Source organism: Girardinichthys multiradiatus, chromosome 11, assembly GCF_021462225.1.
Source record: "Girardinichthys multiradiatus isolate DD_20200921_A chromosome 11, DD_fGirMul_XY1, whole genome shotgun sequence".
NCBI classification, from domain to species: domain Eukaryota; kingdom Metazoa; phylum Chordata; class Actinopteri; order Cyprinodontiformes; family Goodeidae; genus Girardinichthys; species Girardinichthys multiradiatus.
Genome location: NC_061804.1, coordinates 5733366 through 5756884, shown reverse-complemented (window position 1 = coordinate 5756884; position 23519 = coordinate 5733366). Strand labels below are relative to the sequence as shown.

The following is a 23519-nucleotide window of genomic DNA, read 5'->3' as shown; positions in this document are numbered from 1 at the left end:
TGATGAGCTTTTATCTGTGATATGTGTTGATTATGACTGTTTAATTATTGTGGGAGACTTCAACATTCACATGGACAATCCTGAAGACAGAAGTACAATAGATCTATGTGACACTCTTAGAAATGTTGGTTTGACTCAACGTGTTAAACAGCAAACGCACAAACAGGGACGTATTTTGGACTTGATCATCACTAAGAGTCTAAACATTTCCAAGGTGTCTGTAACTGATGTTGCTCTATCTGATCCCTTTTCTGTTATTTTTGAAAGCATCATCTGCAATGACTCAGTTTGCCAAAGAGACATGATAAGAAAACGCATCTTTAAGGACGGTGCTGCTGAAACCTTTAACCAGATTTACTCTTCTACCTCCACTTTGCCCTGTAACACTGTAGATGAGCTGGTAGAAAACTTTCATTCTAAAATCTCGGACATCATTGATTCAATTGCTCCAATTAAACTGAAAGTCGTTTCTGGGAAGAAAATGTCTCCATGGAGAAGTTCTCCACCAGTCAGAAGTGAAAAAAAGGAGTGTCGAAAAGCTGAACGCAGGTGGCGAAAGACTGGACTCCAGGTTCACTATATTTTCTATAAAGAGAGACTATACAGATATAACCTACAACTGAAAAATGCAAGGGAATCTTTCTTTTCTGAGATCATCAGCAAAAACATTAACAATGCTCGTGCATTATTTGCCACGGTCGACAGGTTAACAAACCCTCCTGTAACTGTAACATCTGAACTCCACTCTACCAGGGCCTGCAATGAATTTCCTAAATTCTTTACTGAAAAACCCCAAAAGATCAGAGAGGCAGTCAGCACATCCACATCAACTCCAGTACCAATGCTGTCACCAACTAGAACTGATTTTGAAAAAATCTTTCCCAATTTCACCAAATAAACTACAAAAACTTAGAAGAAATCGTACAGCAACTAAGCTCTTCTTCCTGCTGTCTCGATTTTTTACCCACAGCTTTCCTTAAGAAAGCTTTGCCTGTAATAACATCTGATTTAACACAAATAATAAACACGTCCCTTTTGTCAGGTGTTTTCACCCAGGCCCTAAAAACAGCAATTATCAAACCTCTATTGAAAAAGAGCAACTTGGACAAGCTGCTACTACAGAACTACAGGCTTATATCAAACCTCCCCTTCATCAGTAAGATTATTGAAAAATCTGTGTTTCAGCAGTTAAACAACGTCCTAACAACGACCAACCGCTTCGATGTCTTCCAGTCAGGCTTCCTGCTCACCACAGTACAGAGACTGCTCTTGTCAAGGTGTTCAATGACATCCGTATAAATGCAGACTGTGGAAGAACCACAGTGCTGGTATTATTGGACCTTGGTGCAGCATTCGACACTGTTGATCACTCCATTTTATTAGAGCGCCTGGAAAACTGGATCGGCCTTTCTGGTACAGCACTCAACTGGTTTAAATCCTACTTGAAGGACAGGGACATTTTTGTGTCAGTAGGTAACTTTACATCAGAGACCACAAAAATCACATGTGGCATTCCCCAAGGGTCCATCTTAGGGCCCCTCCTATTCAATATCTACATGCTCCCTCTAACTTAGATTTTAATAAACAACAACGTAAGTTATCATAACTATGCAGACGACACACAGCTATACGTTAAGATGTCACCAGGTGACCATGAACCCATTCAAGCGCTGGGTAAATGCTTAGAAGAAATCAATGCATGGATGGGCTTAAATTTTCTTCAGCTGAATCAAAACAAAACTGAAGTAATAATCTTTGGACCAAAGGAAGAGCGTTTAAAAGTTAGCACACAGCTTCAGTTAATACAGCTAGAAACCACCAGTCAGGCTCGAAACCTGGGTGTAGTGATGGACTCAGACCTGAACCTTCAGAGGCACATAAAGACAGTAACAAGGTCGGCCTTCTATCACCTAAAGAACATCTCCAGGATTAAAGGACTAATATCTCAGCAGGACCTTGAAAAACTAATTCATGCGTTCATCTTTAGTAGAATTGATTACTGCAACGGTGTCTTCACAGCTCTGCCTAAAAAGTCAGACAGCTGCAGTTGATCCAGAACGCTGCTGCCCACATCCTCACTAGAACTAAGAAAGTGGAGCACATCAGCCCGGTTCTAAAGTCCCTACACTGGCTCCCTGTAGCTCAGAGAATAGACTTTAAAATACTTCTGTTAGTCTATAAATCACTGAATGGCTTAGCACCAAAATACATTACAGACTTGTTGTCAGTGTATCAACCACCCAGACCTCTCAGGTCATCTCGCTCAAATCTACTCTGCAGAACCAGAACCAGAACTAAACATGGAGAAGCAGCTTTTAGTTCTTATGCTCCACTAATCTGGAATAAACTGCCAGAAAACTGTAAAAGCGCTGAAACCCTAAGTTGCTTTAAATCAAGATTAAAAACTTATTTGTTTAGAGTGGCCTTTGACTGTGCCATTTAGGCATGATTCTTGACTTAACTTCTTGTTTGCTCATTCCAGGAATTCCGACCAAGGCATGCTCCCCTGAGGAGAAGATCCACAGACGATTACCAAGCCAAGTAAACTTCTGGATCAAGCATCCAGCTGGCAGTTAGCCCGGATCGGCTCTCCAGGTCGGTCAGAAACGAACCCGGTCCACCCTCCAATAGCCACGTCAAGATTGCAAGAAGCTCCAGCGGTCCCCTGGGCAGCCTCTCACGTTACCCGGACTTGTCAGCCTCTCTCCTTGGCGGGAACAATGCTTGAATAATATCATTTTTCCACAACATTCAAGTGTCACACATGAAGACATTTTTCCGTATTTGCTTTATTTTGTCAGATGGACACAATGCACAGTGTTGTACAGTGTGCACTAACATCAAAGCTGGTCTTGTGCATCATAAAGGACAGAGCTGATCCACTTCTGTTTGGAGTTTGGAGGTTAATGGAGGAGTAAAGCCTTCCAAAACAACAGCTTCCAACTGAAGGAACCGATTTCCCTGGTGTCTGTTTTCAAGCTTAACATCAGGCACATACAGCACCGGGCCTCTATATTTCTGCATACCATTAAAATTTAAATGCATTTCATTAAGAAGAGCGTTCCCAATATTGTCCTCATTGTAGGGGTGATTGTACTGAAATGTGCGATAAAGAGCTTCCAAGACCCTGCACGTCAAACATAAGGGGTTTAAAACGAATCCAACAAAAGTTTGACCAAAGATTACAGAGTGATTATAAACCTGCAAACACAAGGCTTCTGCTCTAATTTGCATTATTTTGCCTGAATTTTACATCAGCATTTTTAGTCCAGAAACTGAAATTTATTCAGATTAGTGCAAGCTAGGAAACGTGCTCGAAGAACTTCTAGTACCAGCTGGATGGATGTGGCTGTTTAAGAATTTTAATTCTCTATATTTCCCCCTCTTCCAATCAGTTTAGAGGTGACTGACAGCTTCAATCACAACTGCACAGCCTAAATGCTGTTTGCAGAAATTAAACCGAGATGATACATAATACAGCATGTCCCGTTTAAGCTGCTGCAGCCTCTGGGGATGAAGCGAAGAAAAATATGGTTTTCACTTGTGCTCCTATAATGATAAAGCATTCAATCTCTGCAGAAACTTTCAATGCCCCTGCCTCACATCAGATTAAAGTGTCCATTTAATTGAGTCAGTGTGGCCTCTCTTTAAAGGACAAAGAATGAGCACTTCAGGCTACAAACATAATGACAGATTGAGGGAAAATGGGAAATGGTGGACTAAATTAGGAAACAGAATGCAACAACACAGCAGAAAGGGAAGGGAAAGAGAAACATACAGAAGACACTGTGTAAAAGTATTTGCCCCCTTACGGCCTCTGTTTTTGATTTTATTGTCGGAAATGTTTCAGATCAACAAACTCATTTTAATATCAGAAAAAGATGATATGAGTAAATACCAAAAGCAGGTTTTAATAAGGATACGAGAAGCAGGATACACCAGTCGGGTGTTAGTTTTACACCTCAAAGGGAAACAAAAAAAAAAATACTTTGGTCTCATCAGTCCACAAAATACTTTCCCCAATGTCTTGGGGTTCATCAAAATGTTTTTTTTAAATGTGGCAGGTTTTTGTTTTATGTTGCGCTTGTTTTAGCCTTGGATATTCCCATGGACACCATTTTTGCCCAGTCTGTGTTATTCTTTCTCTTTCTCATGAACAATGATCTTAACTAAGGCCTGTCGGGCTTTAGATGTCTTTTGTGACCTCCTGGATGAGTGGAAAATGCACTCCTGGACTACTTGTGGACTACTTTTCCATAACTTGTCCATTTGTGGATAATGGCTTTCACTGTGATTCACTCTCAGACCCTTTGCCAAGAAATGGCTTGTAAACCTTTCCAGATAGATGTCAACAACTTTGTTTTTCATCTGCTCTTGAAATTCTTAAGATTGGGACATTATGTGTTTAACTTACTTCATGTTGTCATACAAGTTCAATTTAAATTATCTGATTCTACAAGTCTGGTAGTTTTCAGGCCTGTAGCTATTTAAAAGCTGTGGTGTCATGATGTAACAAGCGGGTGCATTTACTTTTTTTACATAGGGTCAGGTTATCTAATGAATGAAATCATCGTTTGAAACTTTTTTTTGTATTTTACTCAGGTTATCTTAACACACATTTTATGCGTGAAAAAGCAGAAACATAAGGAATCTGCAAGAAGCAAGGAAGAGTATGATTGCTGACCCTAAAATAACTCCTTGTAAACTGTTTCATTGCATATTGGCATGTTCTTCAACCTACAGATATTAATTAACCTCTTTAATTTAGCTCTTGTTGTTACTGCAGGCCTGTCAATGTAGCAAATCAATGCACACATAATTGCACCAAACAGAATAAGCAGAGAAACAGTCTCCATCTGATGTAAGAACTCCTTGCTTATGCTACAGATAAATAATTATACCATTTTAGGACTCTGTTTTCCTAAAGGTTCGATAAACATTTAATCAGAGCTAATAGTCTAGGTTAATTGCTTACAAAAAAGGTCAAATCAGTTATTGACAGAGACTGAGCAGGGTGAGGAGAAGAGGTCATGATGCTGAAGAGGATGATGGATCAGGATGGAGGCACCAACAAGCTCTGCTCAGTCAGAGAAAAGTTACAGATGGTTGTTAGTTTCAGGACATTACTCATTTCAGAAAAATCATTTGTCCTTGTTATCAGACTGAGGGAACCACGTAGAACGTTATTACACAACAAGAATGACACTTTTGAAAAGTTGTTGTAAGTCAAAGCCTAGCAGGAAGAACAAAGGAAAGAAATGTGTTTAGGAAATGAACAAAAACCACTATGTGGCTGAGAGTGTATGTGCCCGCTAGTCAAAACATAATTTTAAAAATATATTTATTAAATACAAACTTATAATCAGACGCCTGGGTAAATTTTAATGTCGGAAAGATCAACTTTGAGTGTTTATTGAACTAATTAAAGAGTGCATCAAACAGCAAACCGCTGTATCTTAGATTAAATAGCATTTTCCAGACACATATTGATGGCTCACAATAACATCTATTTTTTGTATACTTTTAGTTACACGGTTACATTTGATATGATTTAATATGCACTTTCTACAGTAAGACCAAAATTCAGGTAAAGTCACATTAAGAATTAAATATGTGCAAATTGGGCTACAGAGTTGTTAAATGACTCCTGCTGGTCTTTAAACGATGAAAAACAATGTGTGTTTTTTACCAAAGCAACAAATGGCTGCATAGGAGTTCTTGTTTAAAAGAGGATGCGTTTTTTGGTAACATTCTGTTTAGTGCGCATAGTTTATTAGCTTTTGAACAATCAATGTTATGTATTTTATTGCACTGTATGATATAGTTGAATAGTTTATCATGGAGTCTGGATGTTAATGTTAGCATTAGCATGTTGAAAACGCTCAAGCTGTTATGATTCTGAAGCTGTTTGTCTGCATCATCTCTGTCTTCCTGCTGTTCATCTCTGTGCTGCAGCTATTAAGAGGATTGCTTTCATCTGCTCCTTCCCAGCCAGCTCCCTAATCACACCTCACCAGCTCCACCTGTTTACCTGCCTTTATAAGCAGCACTCTGGCAGACAAACAGTGCCAGATTATCGAAAGCCTTGTGTTAGTAAATGTCCAACAGTCCCCGACCAACTGACCCACCCACCCCTGGACCCATCTGCCTGAATCTTCCTCCCCGTTCATGACCTTGCTTCTGTGCCACGACCGACGATTCAAGCCTCTCCCTCGGATCCTGTCACCTGACTGTTTCCCTGGCTCTGACCCAGCTTCTGTTCCTTGATTACCGCACATTGGGAGTACAAACCTGAGAGTCTGTTTGACGTTGTTCTGCTGTCACCGGATCATCACACTGAGGAGCCGAAATTCAGTTTACTTATTCCTCAACCAATTCTGAAAAGGTTAGTGGCTTTTATTCTGAATTTGTCACTACTCTCAGTACTCTGCTCAGCCACTAACCTATCTGTCTGCCCTCAGAGGTTCCTCAGCTTGCTGCTGGTGGTTTTCTGCTGATCGTTTTCCAGAGCTTTCTATTAACCTCTTGAATCTTACCTGTTGCGTCCGGCTGAAATTTCCTGTCCTCAGTTACACAAGCCATAACGTATTCTCAACTTTGATTACATAAATACAATTATAACCTTTTTGATCAATGTTCTAAGCCCTCTGTAGACTACAAATAATTAGCAAGTTCAAAAGTCACATTGATTACCTTTTGAATGCAAAGGCAGGATAATATTAGCCATAGCATATTCTTAGCTCTATAATCACAATGCATTATGATCTTTGTTTACTATGTAAAACTTCTGTACACTTTTTTTTTCTTTTTTATTGCATTAAGTCATTTTCAGTGAGTCTAAGTCACAAATAATAGGTATGGATGTGTAAGCTACCAAGATCCTGCATAGGGTGGAGTTGGCATACACTCAGCTCTGAACGCAGTACCTTTTGATCCATTCTCACTAATGTGTGAAACCTCCCCACACCAATTTTATTGTATCATAATGGATTTAGAGTTTTCTTAATAATTTAATGACTTTAGATACAGCAATTAGTTTGCTTGAACATGCTTTTAGACTCCAATCACAGGGCTTTTTTTCCTTATATTATTTACTAAACCTTCTGTATACCTTTTTCATGGTATCACATAATGATCCAGTGACCTTGGATATTTTCAACAAGTCTAAACTTCACTATAATCAGTAAAGGATGCAAAGTTGAGCTTTACGTGGAATGGTTGGCATTATTATATAAGAGCAAGTGTTTACATACTGACATACCTCACTGGAGCCAGTCGGCCCAAACTGAAATCAGACCTCCAACCAATGGAAATAAAGTGTAATTCTTCAGAAACTGTGCTACTAAATTATAAATTAAATGACACGCCAGAATAACAGCTGCTGCCAGGCTTTGACTATTTAAAGGCACTGTTGAATTAAGTAATGATCTATGTAGATGGACTCAACATGAACAGCCAGATTTCCAACAGCATCCTTACATTTATTTCCCAACATCAAATCCCTGTTGGGAACAACTATTCTGATTTCCTACAGGCTGCCACCTCCAACTTACAAATATTGTCTGTAATGTCTGAATTACAGAGATGAAAAAGAGGGAGAGAGAATGAGGCAGTCTGACGAAAAATTAAAAGAGGGGGGAAAAAGCGAAAAAGAAGAGGCCATTGACAGGGTGTGAGACAAATGCCCATCATAATTCAATCTGGTGCATCGCTCGGTGTAAAAGGTAGCCCAGTTTAATTTGTCTGCAGGGTAATTTCCTACAAAAGCTTGTCATTTGCTGCCCATCATGACAGCATTACCATGAAATGGTCTTGGAACTGAATGTCTAGGAAGGTGACTCTCAAACACCTCAGAGGTGAAGACACCAAGGCAGCCCGGATGAACATTGGGTCAAAAATAAAGAACAAGATAGCACAAAACTAACATCTTTTGTTTTTGCTTGATTATTTCTTTGTAGAGAGAGAGCACATTATTCAAACCATGTTAACATTAGTTCCCTATAATTATAATTATACATTTGTATGACTTGAAAAGGGGATGGAGAAGAAGCTATGCTTATATCGTTCCAACCCCCAACTCCACATGACTCACCACATAAAACACTATACAACAATACAGGTATTCACACTGACAATCAACACTAACAAACAAAAACATCCTACATCTGTCCCCTCATATACATACTATACATTGACTATATACTGTATATGTGAAATAAACCACCACATGCACTTCCCATACAAATGATCAGAATCCTTTATTTATATAATATATATATATATATATACACATACAGTACAGACCAAAGGTTTGGACACACCTTCTCATTCAAAGAGTTGTCTTTATTTTCATAACTATGAATATTGTAGCTTCACACTGAAGGCATCAAAACTATGAATTAACACATGTGGAATAATATACTGAACAAAAAAGTGTGAAACAACTGAAAATATGTCTTATATTCTAGGTTCTTCAAAGTAGCCACCTTTTGCTTTGATTATTGCTCCGCACACTCTTGGTATTCTGTTGATGAGCTTCAAGAGGTAGTCACCGGAAATGGTTTTCCAACAGTCTTGAAGGAGTTCCCAGAGATGCTTAGCACTTGTTGGCCCTTTTGCCTTCACTCTGGGATCCAGCTCAACCCAAACCATCTCGATTGGGTTCAGGTCCGGTGACTGTGGAGGCCAGGTCATCTGGCGCAGCACCCCATCACTCTTCTTCTTGGTCAAATAGCCCTTACACAGCCTGGAGGTGTGTTTGGGGTCATTTTCCTGTTGAAAAATAAATGATGGTCCAACTAAACGCAAACCGAGATAGAATAGCATGCCGCTGCAAGATGCTGTGGTAGACATGCTGGTTCAGTATCCCTTCAATTTTGAATAAATCCCCAACAGTGTCACCAGCAAAGCACCCCCACACCATCACACCTCCTCTTCCATGCTTCACTGTGGGAACCAGGCATGTAGAGTTCATCCGTTCACCTCTTCTGCGCCGCACAAAGACACGGTGGTTTGAACCAATGATCTCAAACTTGGATTCATCAGACCAAAGCACAGATTTCCACTGGTCTAATGTCCATTCCTTGTGTTCTTTAGTCCAAACAAGTCTCTTCTGCTTGTTGCCTGTCCTCAGCAGTGGTTTCCTAGCAGCTATTTTACCATGAAGGCCTGATTCACACATTGTCCTCTTAACAGTTGTTCTAGAGATGTGTCTGCTGCTAGAACTCTGTGTGGCATTGACCTGTTCTCTAATCTGAGCTGCTGTTAACCTGCGATTTCTGAGGCTGGTGACTCGGATGAACTTATTGTCCGCAGCAGAGGTGACTCTTGGTCTTCCTTTCCTGGGGCGGTCCTCATGTGAGCCAGTTTCTTTGTAGCGCTTGATGGTTTTTGCGACTGCATTTGGGGACACTTTCAAAACTTTCCCAATTGTTCGGACTGACTGACCTTCATTTCTTAAAGTAATGATGGCCACTCGTTTTTCTTTACTTAGCTGCTTTTTTCTTGCCATAATACAAATTCTGTGTATTGTATCCACCTCCTGCACAACACAACTGATGGTCCCAACCCCATTTATAAGGCTTGAAATCCCACTTATTAAACCTGACAGGGCACACCTGTGAAGTGAAAACCATTTCAGGTGACTACCTCTTGAAGCTCATCAACAGAATGCCAAGAGTGTGCAGAGCAGTAATTAAAGCAAAAGGTGGCTACTTTGAAGAACCTAGAATATAAGGCATATTTTCAGTTGTTTCACACTTTTTTGTTCAGTATATAATTCCACGTGTTAATTGATAGTTTTGATGCCTTCAGTGTGAAGCTACAGTATTCATAGTCATGAAAATACAATAATAAAATACTACAATATTCATAGTTATGAAAATAAAGACAACTCTTTGAATGAGGTGTGTCCAGACTTTTGGTCTGTACTGTATATATATATATATATATATATATATATATATATATATATATATATATATATATATATATATATATATATATATATATATATATATATATATATATATATATGTGTATATATATATGTGTATATATATGTGTATATATATATGTGTATATATATATATGTGTATATATATATATATATATATATATATGTGTATATATATATATATATATTGTACCGAAGCGCCCGCACACAGATGCGCCTGTTTACGGATGCATTTAATGTACTTGGCTATAAGGACTTCAACCACTTCCCTCCAATCATGGCCGTAGCTACCATTGAGGACACTGAGGTCCAAACCTCAGTATTTTTCTGCTGTGTATTAAATAAAAAATTAATGAAAACAATGCTTTCGAACGAAGTGCATGTCTGAGTACCTCTACCAGGTTACTGTAGACGGCGCTACAACTCTGTAAGGCAGCCAAACTCAATGTTTACCAAGAAGAGTACAGCTTTTCATATTCTACCGCAAAAAAAAAAAGACCAGAAGAAGAAAAGTGCAGCTGGCAGTGAAACATATACAGTACATGACGCCCTATCGAACGCTAAACAGCGTTCCGAAGTGGCCGCCATTTTTGTGGAGTCAAGTTGAAGAGCCAAAATGCCTCTTACGTCTGCAGCATTTTTGTAGCTTTTTTGTAAGAGTTCTCATAAAAATTCTGACTTTATTCTTGTAATCTAAAAAAAAAACAAAAAAAAAAAAACTTTTAGCCTGTCCCTGAATCTCCGTCGTACCTATGAACATAAGTGTGTGTAAATAAATAAGGTGAGGCATTAACGTAAAATGTGCTTTATGAAGTAAAGTCCCTTTATTTGTATTAGTTCACATCGCAGCCTTGCCTCCAGCAATATGGCGGATACACGGTTACGTCTCAGCAGGGGGCCAACCTCACACTACTACTGACCACGGATAGATGTGTTAAGTTATTACAGTGATATCCAGGCTAAATTTGACTGCAAAGAATGCAGTACAAAATTACAGTTTCGCTATTAAATGTGTGTATTACTTAATAAAGTACACTTTATTTATGTTTGTGTTCTTTTAGAAAAATATTTCAGTGAGTAAATCTAAAATGAATTCAGACTTAAAGACAGACTAAGGCAGGTGGATAACTTTAGTCTATGTTTTTGATTTGTCAGGAGAGACAGGTGAGAGTGTGAGTACAGAGGTAAGAAGTATACTCAGATCTTGTGTTTTGAATGTTTGTGCAGTGTGAACAATCAGCATTCATATAAAGTAATTCATGTCATTTCAGTCAGTCATTATGGTTGAGTTCCCCCCCCCCTCAGATGATGTCGCTCCCGATGGACTCACACACACAACCACACACACACATACACAATTTGGGCCAATTTATAATTCACCAAATCTTGCAGTTTTAGATTGAATGTATTGAGAAAATGTGGATTGGTCTGACCATTATATTTAAATTTATGAGCAATTCTAATGGCTCGTTGTTGGAAAGAGATTAAAGGTAACACATTTGTTTTTGCAACAATTTCCCTAAACTTCTAAACAATAATTTAAATAGGACATTATGAAGGAGTGATACAGAATAAATAATGCACTTTGATTAAGAAGAAAACTACAACGTTTCATCACACGAACACACTTAGACACTTGTAATCATAAATAACGTAAATAAAGCGGTTGAGTTTTTTTTTTTAAGTTCAGTGATAATTTGTTTATATTAAACCAGTTCCTTAACTTGTAACTTTCTTGAGTTATTTCATACAAACATTTCTCCAAATCGTCACCTGAACATAAAATATTAGCATCATCAGCAAAAAGTATGAATTTCTAATTTTAGAGATTTTGCAAATATCGTTAATGTATAATGAAAATAGAGTTGCCCCTAGGATTGAACCTTGAGGTACCCCGCACATGATCTTTCTGTATGTAGATCTATATTGTTCAATGTGTACGAACTGCCTTCTCTCCTGCAAGTGGCTCGCTAACCAGTTTTGTGGCATTCCTCTAATGCCATAGAGATTTAATTAAAATGTGATGATTAATGGTATCGAAGCCTTTTGCAAAACAATAAATAATCTGATAATGTATTTATTCTGTTCAATACAATCAGAAACCTCTTCCGTAAATTCAATTAGCGCTTGCGATGTAGATCGGTCTTGTCGACAAGTATATTGACTATTGAAAAGCAAGTTATTTTTATTAATACATTTAAATAGTCTTGAATTAAGTAATTCTTTTAGTATTTTTGAAAACTGGGGCAAGAGGGAGACAGGACGGTAGTTTGTAAAGCAATGTTTGTCTCCTGATTTAAATAATGGAATTACTTTAGCTATTTTCATAGTGGGGGGAAATTGACTTGACTGAAATGACAAGTTGCAAGTGTGTGTAAATGGTTCGACTATTGCTTTAGCAACATTCCTAATTGTTCTCATATCTATTTTGTGAATATCTTGTGATGTTTTATTGTTACATTTCCGTATGGTCTCCAAAACCTCCTTCTCATCGTTAGGAGTAAGAAACATCGAGCTTTGATTGTTTTCGATTGAACTACACGGTGATTCATTACCACATGAAATTGTTTTCGCTAGTTCAGGTCCAATGTTCACAAAAAAACTGTTAAGTCTATCCACAATTTTATTCTTATCGTCAATAACCTTATCATTCTCTACTAAATATTTCGGATAACATAAGTTTTTGAAATCTCCACCTTTTATCCTATTAACTGCCTTCCACATACCTCTAATATCTTTTCTTTTACTATTGAGTAATTTATTATAGTATTGTTGTTTGCATTCTCTTAAAATACAAGTTAATTTATTTTTGTATTTCTTTGTACTTTAGTTCAGCCTCACTAATTCTATCAGTTAGAAATTGTTTATATAGACGATTTTTCTTTTTGCATCAGTGCAACAGTGCTTCTTGGCAATGAATCTTACACCATTGGAAATGCTGTTTATTTGTCTTTAATTGTTGCAACATTTAAGGAAAATGAATTTATGGGTTGAGCAGCAGAGCTGAGTATGCGGGTCCCGCCCATGATAAATTCTCTCCTCTGATGCCTTATAGCTTAATCTGTCAATGACTCTTGCTTGGTGTCCTCTATTGGATTGGACGATTATAGTTTAAGAAACGAGACATACTGTCAATTTACAAATTTATGTATTTAACAAAAAGGGCCTCAGTTGCACGTGGAAGGACCATTCACAACCACAATAGCCTGGCACCTCCTGTTCATGCCGATCACCAGCTTGGTCACCAGCATGACGTTCCTTTCGTGAATCAGTAACTGTCTCCAGTGTGGTCTCGTTGGTCAGTCTGGCACGAACAGTACGCCCGGGCTAATTCCACAAGTGTCCAGTGGGGTTAAGATCTGGACAGCAGGAAAGCCATTTCATCCTTTCCATTCCCAAAATCGGTGTCTGATAAACCCAGCTCTCTGGGGGGAGGATTGACATGTCAGAGGACAGAGTTGAGTCCCTCACAAAGGATATACGGGACTGCACCGGTTGCCAATTTTAATCTAAATATTTATCTGCATTGAGATTGCCTCTAATGAACACAAGGCTTGTGTTTGCAGGAAGTAAGATGACGCCATCCTACCATCCTACTCCTTCAACCAAAGACTGTTTGGCAATGGCAGAGAGGATTTGGTAAGTTAAATTTGACACGAAATTAACAGTGCAAGAAAACATGTATATAATATTTATACTGGATGTCATACACCTGATTATATAGAAGTTAAATCATCCTTTACATGATTTCACAAGTTCAGAAACTGTTCAACAATGGTGAACATAACAGGACTACAAGAAAAGCACAGCTAATCAAGGAAAACAGTTAAAAATAGACAATTATGTGGATGGAAAAGATGGATGCTAAGAAAATATTTATGGACAGATCAGAACAAAAATTAACATTTGGTTCAAGATTCTATAGAAGAGTTACGAATGAGAAACAAGTCAGGCAATACAAAATAACCTAAATGCATCTAACATTTTTGGTTGTGGCTATCTTTCTTAACTTCTAAGATTTACTACTTTTAATCTGATGGCAGAATGCCTGAATGCAGATATGCTGGAAGACTTGTTTTTGTCAATTATTTGAAAAACAAGCTAACAAATTGTCATATTTTCTGGGCACACTATAACAAACATAGTTAGCTGCATGTGCAACATCTGCTTCATCAGCAGAAACATAATCACAGCACTCGGGGGACATATTCAAGTCTTCAGTTCTTCTACATGAGCCGTTAATTGCACTAATGACACAGATGCACATACTCACAAATACAGAAGTGTAAACAACAGTCCATACCATCGCCGCCACAAACCCATAGAAGCTGCAGGCCAAGCATATGGTGGCTCATGTGCAAACTCGAATTTTTTCAAGCAGATGTTGGTGATAATGCTTCCCTGAGGAATCTGATTAATGGCACCAGTAAAGACTTTGATTGTACCATCCAGCAGACTCGTCTCTTGTGTCGATTTATTTCTTCACCATCTTTTTACTTTTAAAACTCACCTGTGAAGTCCTGAGTGACAGATGTGAACATTCACATGTAACTCTTCGCTCAGTTCAGTTCATGACAAATTAACACAAAGTACACGTTTAACTTTGGGGTTTCTCCAGATTATAAGTGATTGTGATGGTTGACAATAGTAAATAAATGGAGCATGAGGCCTCAGTTGATAATAAAGAATGATAGGTGAATCCTCTTCTATGTGTACAACAGAAGAGGACAAATTCTTCCCATAATGGTAGGAGAATAGTCGTAATTTTTTAACATTGTTGAAGAATAATAGATAAAAAACATTTTGAACTTCAGTGATGACATAGGAAGGAATAGAAGGAAGATGTGGACTTTCCGGTTAGGGTAGAGAACAATGAGGAACTATAGTATGGGACTTCCAGAGATGGCAATGCATAGTGGATGAATAGAACCTAGAAATACTCATGCAGAATGACTAAAGCATATGGAACTGGAAAAGGAGTGGACAAATAAAACACTGGAATCCCAATCACACAGGGTTTCCAAAGATGATAGAAATTGTAATGTCGGTCTTTCAGTCATTGTGGAATAGAATCACCAGAATATTCGGAAGGGACACAGAAGTCTGGTAGTTTTAAACAAATAGAACTTGAAATGACATTAGAAAAAACAAGAACAGGAAAACACAGGAATAAAATAATGGTAAAGAGTAGTAGAGGAATAGAACATGGGATTTCCCTTGATGAGAGAAAATAATCTAGCAAAGAAGGGAAGCCAGAGATTGCTGTTAGTGGAAACTAAAGATTTCCACTAACTGCAGAAATAAATAAATTTATTAACCAATGAATTTCCTGTTATAATGAAAGAATGGTAGAGAAATAGAACATGGTGCCATGGCTGGTATGGCAGAGGACCCCAGAATGCAGACGAGCAGGAAGCATCATGATGTAAAAGAAGATTTAATAAATGAAACTCAATACAGCAGGTGGTGTCAAAAACAGGCATGGTCAGACAGGCAAGACAGGCTTGGCATGAGCAGAGTGATCAGAGTGAATGCTTCCGCAGAGAATGAACAGAATGGCAGTGTATATATAGAGCATAGTGCAGGCGAAACATAGAGACTGATTACTTGATGCAGGTGAACTGAATGAAGCTGATTGCTATGACTGACAGATGATGGGAGTGAAAACGAAACATAACTGGGACAAAAAAGAAATCCGATGATACAAACCAAAAGGAACATAACTTGCAAAATATGAACTAGAAAACAGCAGAAGCATGATCCAAAAACATAACTAAGAAGAGGAATAACTAAAACTTAATAAAAACCCAAAAACACCCTCATGGCACATGGACTTTCCAGTTATGGTGGAGTAAACTTTTACCACATGGGACTACCAATGGTGGAACATGGACTTTTTAATAATGATAGAGACTCATTCTTGTCGTGTTTCGCTTATCCACAACCGGGTCGTGGGGGCAGCAGACTTAGTAGAGATGCCCAGACTTCCCTCTCCCCAGAGTCCTCCTCCAGCTCCTCTGGGGGAATGCTGAGGTGTTCCCAGGCCACAGACAAAGTCCCTGCAGTGTCTTCTGGGCTGTCCCCTGGGCATGCTCCTGGAAGGACGTATCTGGAACACCTTCTAGGAGGCATCAGAAACAGATGCCCGAGCCACCTCAACTAACTCCTCTCCATGTGGAAGAGTAGCAGCTCTCTCCGAGCTCCTCAACCTATTTCTAAAGGAGTGCCCGACCACCCTGCAGAGGAAGCTAATGTCAGCCGCTTGTATCCAGTATCTCGTTCTTTCAGTCACGACGCAAAGTTCATGCCCAAAGTGGGGGTAGGAATGTAGACTGACCAGTAAATTGAGAGCTTCACCTTTCAGCTCAGCTGTCTCTGCACCACAAAGGACTGGCACAGCATCCTCATTACTGCAGTGGCCAGACCGATCTATCTGTCAATCACCCACTACCTTCGCTCCTCACTCGTGAACAAGACCCTGAGATACTTGAGCTCCTCCACTTGAGGCTGGAGTTCCCTCCAACCTGGAAAGAGCAAGCCACCCGTTTTCGGTTGAGAACAATGGCCTCAGACTTGGAGGAGCTGATCCTCATCCCTGCCGCTTCACACTTGTCTGCAAACCGCCCCAGTGCATGCTGTAGATGTTGCACAGGGAGAACATGCAAACTCCATGCAGAAAGACCCCAGGCCGGGAATCGAACCCAGGACCTTCTTGCTACAAGGCAACAGTGCTACCAACTGCGCCACTGTGCAGCCCGTCTAAAAAACAAAAGGAATTCAAATTTATGATGTATATTTGTATTTATTGTATAATTTACTATTACAATAACATGGCATACATGTTTTATTTATCATCATCTTTCAATTTTGCACATTCTTCTTGTCTTTACCAATTGTGTTCTTAAACATCTGGATTATTATCTATTAGTTGGGGTAAAAGGTAAAATAAAAAAAGATAAAACTTGTGGTATCTAAATTGGTCTGCAGTGTAAAAACCCTGTAAATACTCAACATTTGCAACAAGTGAGCATTTTTCTTGCTTGTCTTGTTGTGTGATGAAATGGCATCAAAAACTCTTGTTAGGCTTTACTTATCTTTGTCTGACTAAATAGTAATAGTATACGGTTCAGGGAAAACTACTTGGTTAAGATAAGGAAAACAATTTGATTTGACTTCATTTATTCCTTTTTACAACATTTCTCTTGTACTGCAATCATTTTCTCTTTGTCTTCCAATGGGTTGCAAGGTTATATGATGGACTCCTGACAACTTTTCCAGGTGTCACACCAGGCTCATTTGTTTTGATGTCCTTCATGGATGACATCTCCTGATCTGTGCACCTCTGTGTGTTCATATATCCTGCAACAGCCTCCATCTCTAAAGACAAACTTGAATAAATAACTGAATCACCTTGACCTGTTGGTGACTCAAACACACCTACTTACAAAAGCATCTAGCTGACACAAGATCAGCAGTGGGTGAAGGTAAACGAATTAGCCAAAGGGCTGATGTGTATGTGGATGGACAGATAAATGGACAGTAGGTGTTTATAGATGGATGAGCAGAAAGATAGGTCCTTTTTTCAGTTGCTGCCAGGTGTCATTGATCAACCCTCTCCTTCCATGGTGCATTTTTAATTGCATGGTGAGAAAACAAATTAGACAAAGTCATGGGGTGCTGGGCGAACAGAAGTGAGACAACGCTGCAATCACTCAGGGCCCTCAGAGCACTGATGACCCCCAGCGGAAACAGAAATCAAAGACCCGGAGAAGAAAAACTAATTACTATGCATCTAATACCATTTTATAGGTTTCAGTTTACATGTAACACGCAAATGAGAAACAAATAAAAAGACCAGTAAGCTTGGCTCAGATAAAATTGTCAAAATGCTGTTTAAAAAAGGGATTTGATAGAAAATGAACTTGGATTTTTGCAATCTCCATGTTTAGTTTTGACTCTGGGGATGCCGACTAGATTTTAACCAAAAGACCTGAGTGGTCTGGAAGGTTGATACAACAACAACAAACCTTTATTGTACTTTGGTGCTAAGCCACTTGGTGATTTATAAATACATGGGAGAAAAGCAAGGTATGGCAGTAAATAGCTGTGCCTCACCACCGATGGCGCTGTGTCTCACACATTGACTGAATCAGGCAGTTGGCGCATGCCCATTGATGTCTCTCTTTAAATCACCAACATACATGCTGGATTACACGTGTACTAACTATGCTGACGTTCCACAGTTAGCCTAATATATTTAATGAAAGAGTGTGACATATTTAGTCTTTTCGGCCATAAATGCGCAGTGAAAATATAAGACCAACTCCGGAGCTGAAAGATCTGCTTCAAACAAGTAGAAGAAAGGTAACCCACCTTTTTCAGTGGTAAACCCGAAAACAATGTGGAGTACACGAATTTGACTTGGCGTTGAATGGTCAACACTGGCTGAAAATTAGTGTCCACAGGGGAAAGGTGAGGGAGAACCAGGAGATTTTAAAAGACTTAATTAATGCAACCTGCTTCCATGGACTTCATATAGGCTACAAATAAAGGTAAGATCAAACACAATTTTTAATTTTAAATGAAAAAGAGAGATCACCCAAAATCTAAAAATTATTTTAAATAATCAAATTTGTCTTTATGTAAAACATTATTTAGTTTTTTCTTGCTCTGGTATTATTAAACAGTATGAAATTTATTAAAACAATTAGTTGTTTCAGTTAAGGTCAGTTAGTCATTTTCTACCACTTCTTCCATAGTGGGTCGTGGGGAAGCTGGTGCCTATCTCCAGCAGTCTGTGGGCAGGAGGTGAGGTACACCCTGGACAGGGCAAGACAGATACACACAGGACAAACAACCATGCACACACTCATCCACACCTAAGGGCAACATCAAGAGACCAACTAACCTACAGGTCCTTCTCAAAAAATTAGCATATTGTGATTAAGTTCATTATTTTCTATAATGTAATGATGAAAATTTAACATCCATATATTTTAGATTCATTGCACACTAACTGAAATATTTCAGGTCTTTTGTTGTCTTAATAAGGATGATTGTGGCATACAGCTCATGAAAACCCAAAATTCCTATCTCACAAAATTAGCATATTTCATCCGACCAATAAAAGAAAAGTGTTTTTAATACAAAAAACGTCAACCTTCAAATAATCATGTACAGTTATGCACTCAATACGTGGTTGGGAATCCTTTTGCAGAAATGACTGCTTCCATGCGGCGTGGCATGGAGGCAATCAGCCTGTGGCACTGAGGTCTTATGGAGGCCCAGGATGCTTCGATAGCGGCCTTTAGCTCATCCAGAGTGTTGGGTCTTGAGTCTCTCAACGTTCTCTTCACAATATCCCACAGATTCTCTATGGGGTTCAGGTCAGGAGAGTTGGCAGGCCAATTGAGCACAGTGATACCATGGTCAGTAAACCATTTACCAGTTGTTTTGGCACTGTGAGCAGGTGCCAGGTTGTGCTGAAAAATGAAATCTTCATCTCCATAAAGCTTTTCAGCAGATGGAAGCAAGAAGTGCTCCAAAATCTCCTGATAGCTAGCTGCATTGACCCTGCCCTTGATAAAACACAGTGGACCAACACCAGCAGCTGACACGGCACCCCAGACCATCACTGACTGTGGGTACTTGACACTGGACTTCTGGCATTTTGGCATTTCCTTCTCCCCAGTCTTCCTCCAGACTCTGGCACCTTGATTTCCGAATGACATGCAGAATTTGCTTTCATCCGAAAAAAGTACTTTGGACCACTGAGCAACAGTCCAGTGCTGCTTCTCTGTAGCCCAGGACTGGGGAATGTGGCACCTGTAGCCCATTTCCTGCACACGCCTGTGCACGGTGGCTCTGGATGTTTCTACTCCAGACTCAGTCCACTGCTTCCGCAGGTCCCCCAAGGTCTGGAATCGGCCCTTCTCCACAATCTTCTTCAGGGTCCGGTCACCACTTCTCGTTGTGCAGCGTTTTCTGCCACACTTTTTCCTTCCCACAGACTTCCCACTGAGGTGCCTTGATACAGCACTCTGGGAACAGGCTATTCGTTCAGAAATTTCTTTCTGTGTCTTACCCTCTTGCTTGAGGGTGTCAATAGTGGCCTTCTGGACAGCAGTCAGGTCGGCAGTCTTACCCATGATTGGGGTTTTGAGTGATGAACCAGGCTGGGAGTTTTAAAGGCCTCAGGAATCTTTTGCAGGTGTTTAGAGTTAACTCGTTGATTCAGATGATTAGGTTCATAGCTCGTTTAGAGAGCCTTTTAATGATATGCTAATTTTGTGAGATAGGAATTTTGGGTTTTCATGAGCTGTATGCCAAAATCATCCGTATTAAGACAATAAAAGACCTGAAATATTTCAGTTAGTGTGCAATGAATCTAAAATATATGAATGTTAAATTTTCATCATGACATTATGGAAAATAATGAACTTTATCACAATATGCTAATTTTTTGAGAAGGACCTGTACATGCACGGAGAACAAGCAGACTCCATGCAGGTTCTGGGTTCCAGGAGTCAAACCCAGGACCTTCTTGCTGCAAGGATGCAGCGCTACCAACTGTGCCACTGTGCAGCCTCAGTTAAGATCAAAATTGAAATATGAGATTATTTTCCTTTAAAATATTTGAACATCTGACTCCAGAGGAGTCTTTGCCTCCCCTGCCATGACACCCATCACATGTCACTGACACACATAGCCTGTACTTCCAGTGCCTTAACAGTTTTGTATTAAAAATCCTTTCTTTGGTATTATGCCTGATTTAATGCTTTAATGGCAGTGTTGGACATAGGGTAATTATGTAACTTCCTATCAATCCAGCATTACTTATATTATTTACCATTTTATACCTTATGTAGGCTTCATTCCCAAGTACTTTTTTTGTTCAAGAAGGCAAGATATGATTGCATCTGTCTCTATCATAATATCAAAGAAAAAATGTGATATGCTTTCACAGGCTGAGTGTGGTATTTCCTCTCACATTATCATCACTTCATGTTCCCAACATTGCATCAATCCCTATCATACAATCCATCATCGCCACCACTTGTTTGCCTGAAGACAACAGAAAGCACCACCCTTCCTCTGAGTGCAGTAACTGCAATAGAAAACTTGTTGTTCAGTGTTTGTTGACGGATGGAGGATGTTAAAACAGCAGTGCATGAGTCAGCGGGCAATAAAGGTGGTGTATTTTCATATTAATTTAAAGACTGGATGTGTGTGTAACAAATTTCCTAAGGGAACATCAAATCTATCTTATCTGTCAACTTTCCTTACCTAGTTACTGAAAATGAGAATTGCAGGTTCCCAGGTGTGTGTTATGTTACAGGTGAAATAATACAAAGTGAAGGTGTAATGCATTCAGCTGTTTCTTTTTTTAAAAGTATATGCCACCAGCTCACACCTCCTGAATATCCTCATGTTTGCTTATTTCTGTGTGATTAGGGATGTAACTTTGAATTTGTGGGGTTGGCAGTGCAGCAGACCTGATTAAAGACTGACGGACGGACGGACGGACGGATGGATGGATGAATGGGCTGGTGGATCGATGGGTGGATCAATGCATGGATTGATGGAGTCTAACTTTAGTCAGAGATATTCTACAAATAATAAAAGCAACACATGTGCAATGATCATTCTGGACTACCTGTAATGATTTAGTAAAAGTCCTCTATCTCAAATGACAAAACATTCTTAGTAAATTGATAAAATAATATATTCAGTGACTTAACACTGTAAAGTGTTTGTATTGCTATGCTAGCTGCCAACACTGAGGTGAGTGAAGTGATTCTTCTTTGGTAAGAGTCAGAGTTTATCGGGCTATATTCCAAAACAAGAACTACAGGAAATAGAATAAAGAAACTACAAAAGCAGAAAGTCTCTGCTCTTTTTTACTACAAAGCTCATAATTAGGTGATTGTAGGAGTCATGGTGCATGTATTTAGTTTGCAGCATGAATGTTGTAAAGTTTAGGAAAACGCAGAAATAAATTGATGAGGTATAAAGATATGTTATGTCACAATTTACAATTAGAAAGCTTAGTTTTAGGTGCCAGAAATTCTTTCTTGAATTGATTCTGTTTTGCTTAGCCATTAGCTATATTCCAAGTAGCTATTAGCTTGAGTAGCTGTTAGTGTTAATCTGAAGAGACTTTAGCTTGATTAGGTATTAGCTTGAGTAGATGTTAGCTTTATCTTGAAGGGCTGTAAGCCTAGGTCATTGTTAGCTTGTTGCACTTAGCCTGACTCTCAAGGCTGTTGCCTTCATCTTTATAGGCTGTTGGGTGGATTAGCATGTAGCTTGAGTTGAGTGGTATTGGTAGCTGTTAGCTTGACTTTGATTTCCTGGTAGCTTGGGCAGCTGGGAGCTGAATTAACATTTTACTGGAGTTTCTGTGTACTTTCAGTAGCTGTTAGCTTGACTGAGTTGTTGATAGCTGAAGTTTAGGTAATTGTTAGCTTGATTAACTGTTCACTTTACATTATATAGCTGTTAACATGACTCTCAGTGGATGTCGAACTGACTTGCTTTCACTTGACTGTTGCTTTGACTTGACTGTGACTACCAACAGTCAAGTCAAAGCAAGTCAGTGGATGTCGAACTGACTTGCTTTGACTTGACTGTTGGTAGTTTTTAGCTTCTCATTTGACAGTAAGTACAGTGCCTTGCGAAAGTACTCAGCCCCCTTGAACTTTTCAACATCTTGCCACATTTCAGGCTTCAAACATAAAGATATAAAATTCAAATTTTTTGTGAAGAATCAACAAGTGGGACACAATCGTGAAGTGGAATGAAATTTATTGGATCAGGTCTGGACTTTGATTTGGCCATTCCAAAACCTGGATACGTTTATTTGTGAACCATTCCATTGTAGATTTGGCTTTATGCTTTGGATCATTGTCTTGTTGGAAGATAAATCTCTGTCCCAGTCTCAGGTCTCTTGCAGACTCCAAAAGGTTCTCTTCCAGAATGGTCCTGTATTTGGCCCCATCCATCTTCCCATCAATTTTGACCATCTTCCCTGTCCTTCCTGGCAAAAAGCAGGCCCAAACCATGATGCTGCCACCACCATGTTTGACAGTGGGGATGGTGTGTTCAGGGTGATGAGCTGTGTTGCTTTTATGCCAAACATATCATTTTGCATTGTGGCCAAACAGTTCAATTTTGGTTTCATCTGACCAGAGCACCTTCTTCCACATGTTTGGTGTGTCTCCCAGGTGGCTTGTGGCAAACTTTAAACGAGACTTTTTATGGATATCTTTGAGAAATGGCCTTCTTCTTGCCACTCTTCCATAAAGGCCAGATTTGTGCAGTGTACGACTGGTTGTTGTCCTAGGACAGACTCTCCCACCTCAGTTGTAGATCTCTGCAGTTCATCCAGAGTGATCATGGGCCACTTTGCTGCATCTCTGATCAGTCTTCTCCTTGTTCGAGATGAAAGTTTAGAGGGACGGCCGGGTCTTGGTAGATTTGCAGTGGTCTGATACTCCTTCCATTTCAATATGATTGCTTGCACATTGCTCCTTGGGATGTTTATGGCTTGGGAAATGTTTTT

The 23519-nt window shown here is 39.3% G+C and overlaps 1 long non-coding RNA gene across 1 annotated transcript; it reads left to right on the top strand.

The window, feature by feature from the left end:
• The first annotated feature begins 6058 nt into the window (after window positions 1-6058).
• Window positions 6059-21591, top strand: LOC124876863. The gene is made up of 3 exons (XR_007040389.1): window positions 6059-6385; window positions 13522-13594; window positions 21410-21591. It is a non-coding gene; the product is annotated as an uncharacterized LOC124876863 (long non-coding RNA).
• The last annotated feature ends 1928 nt before the right edge of the window (window positions 21592-23519 follow it).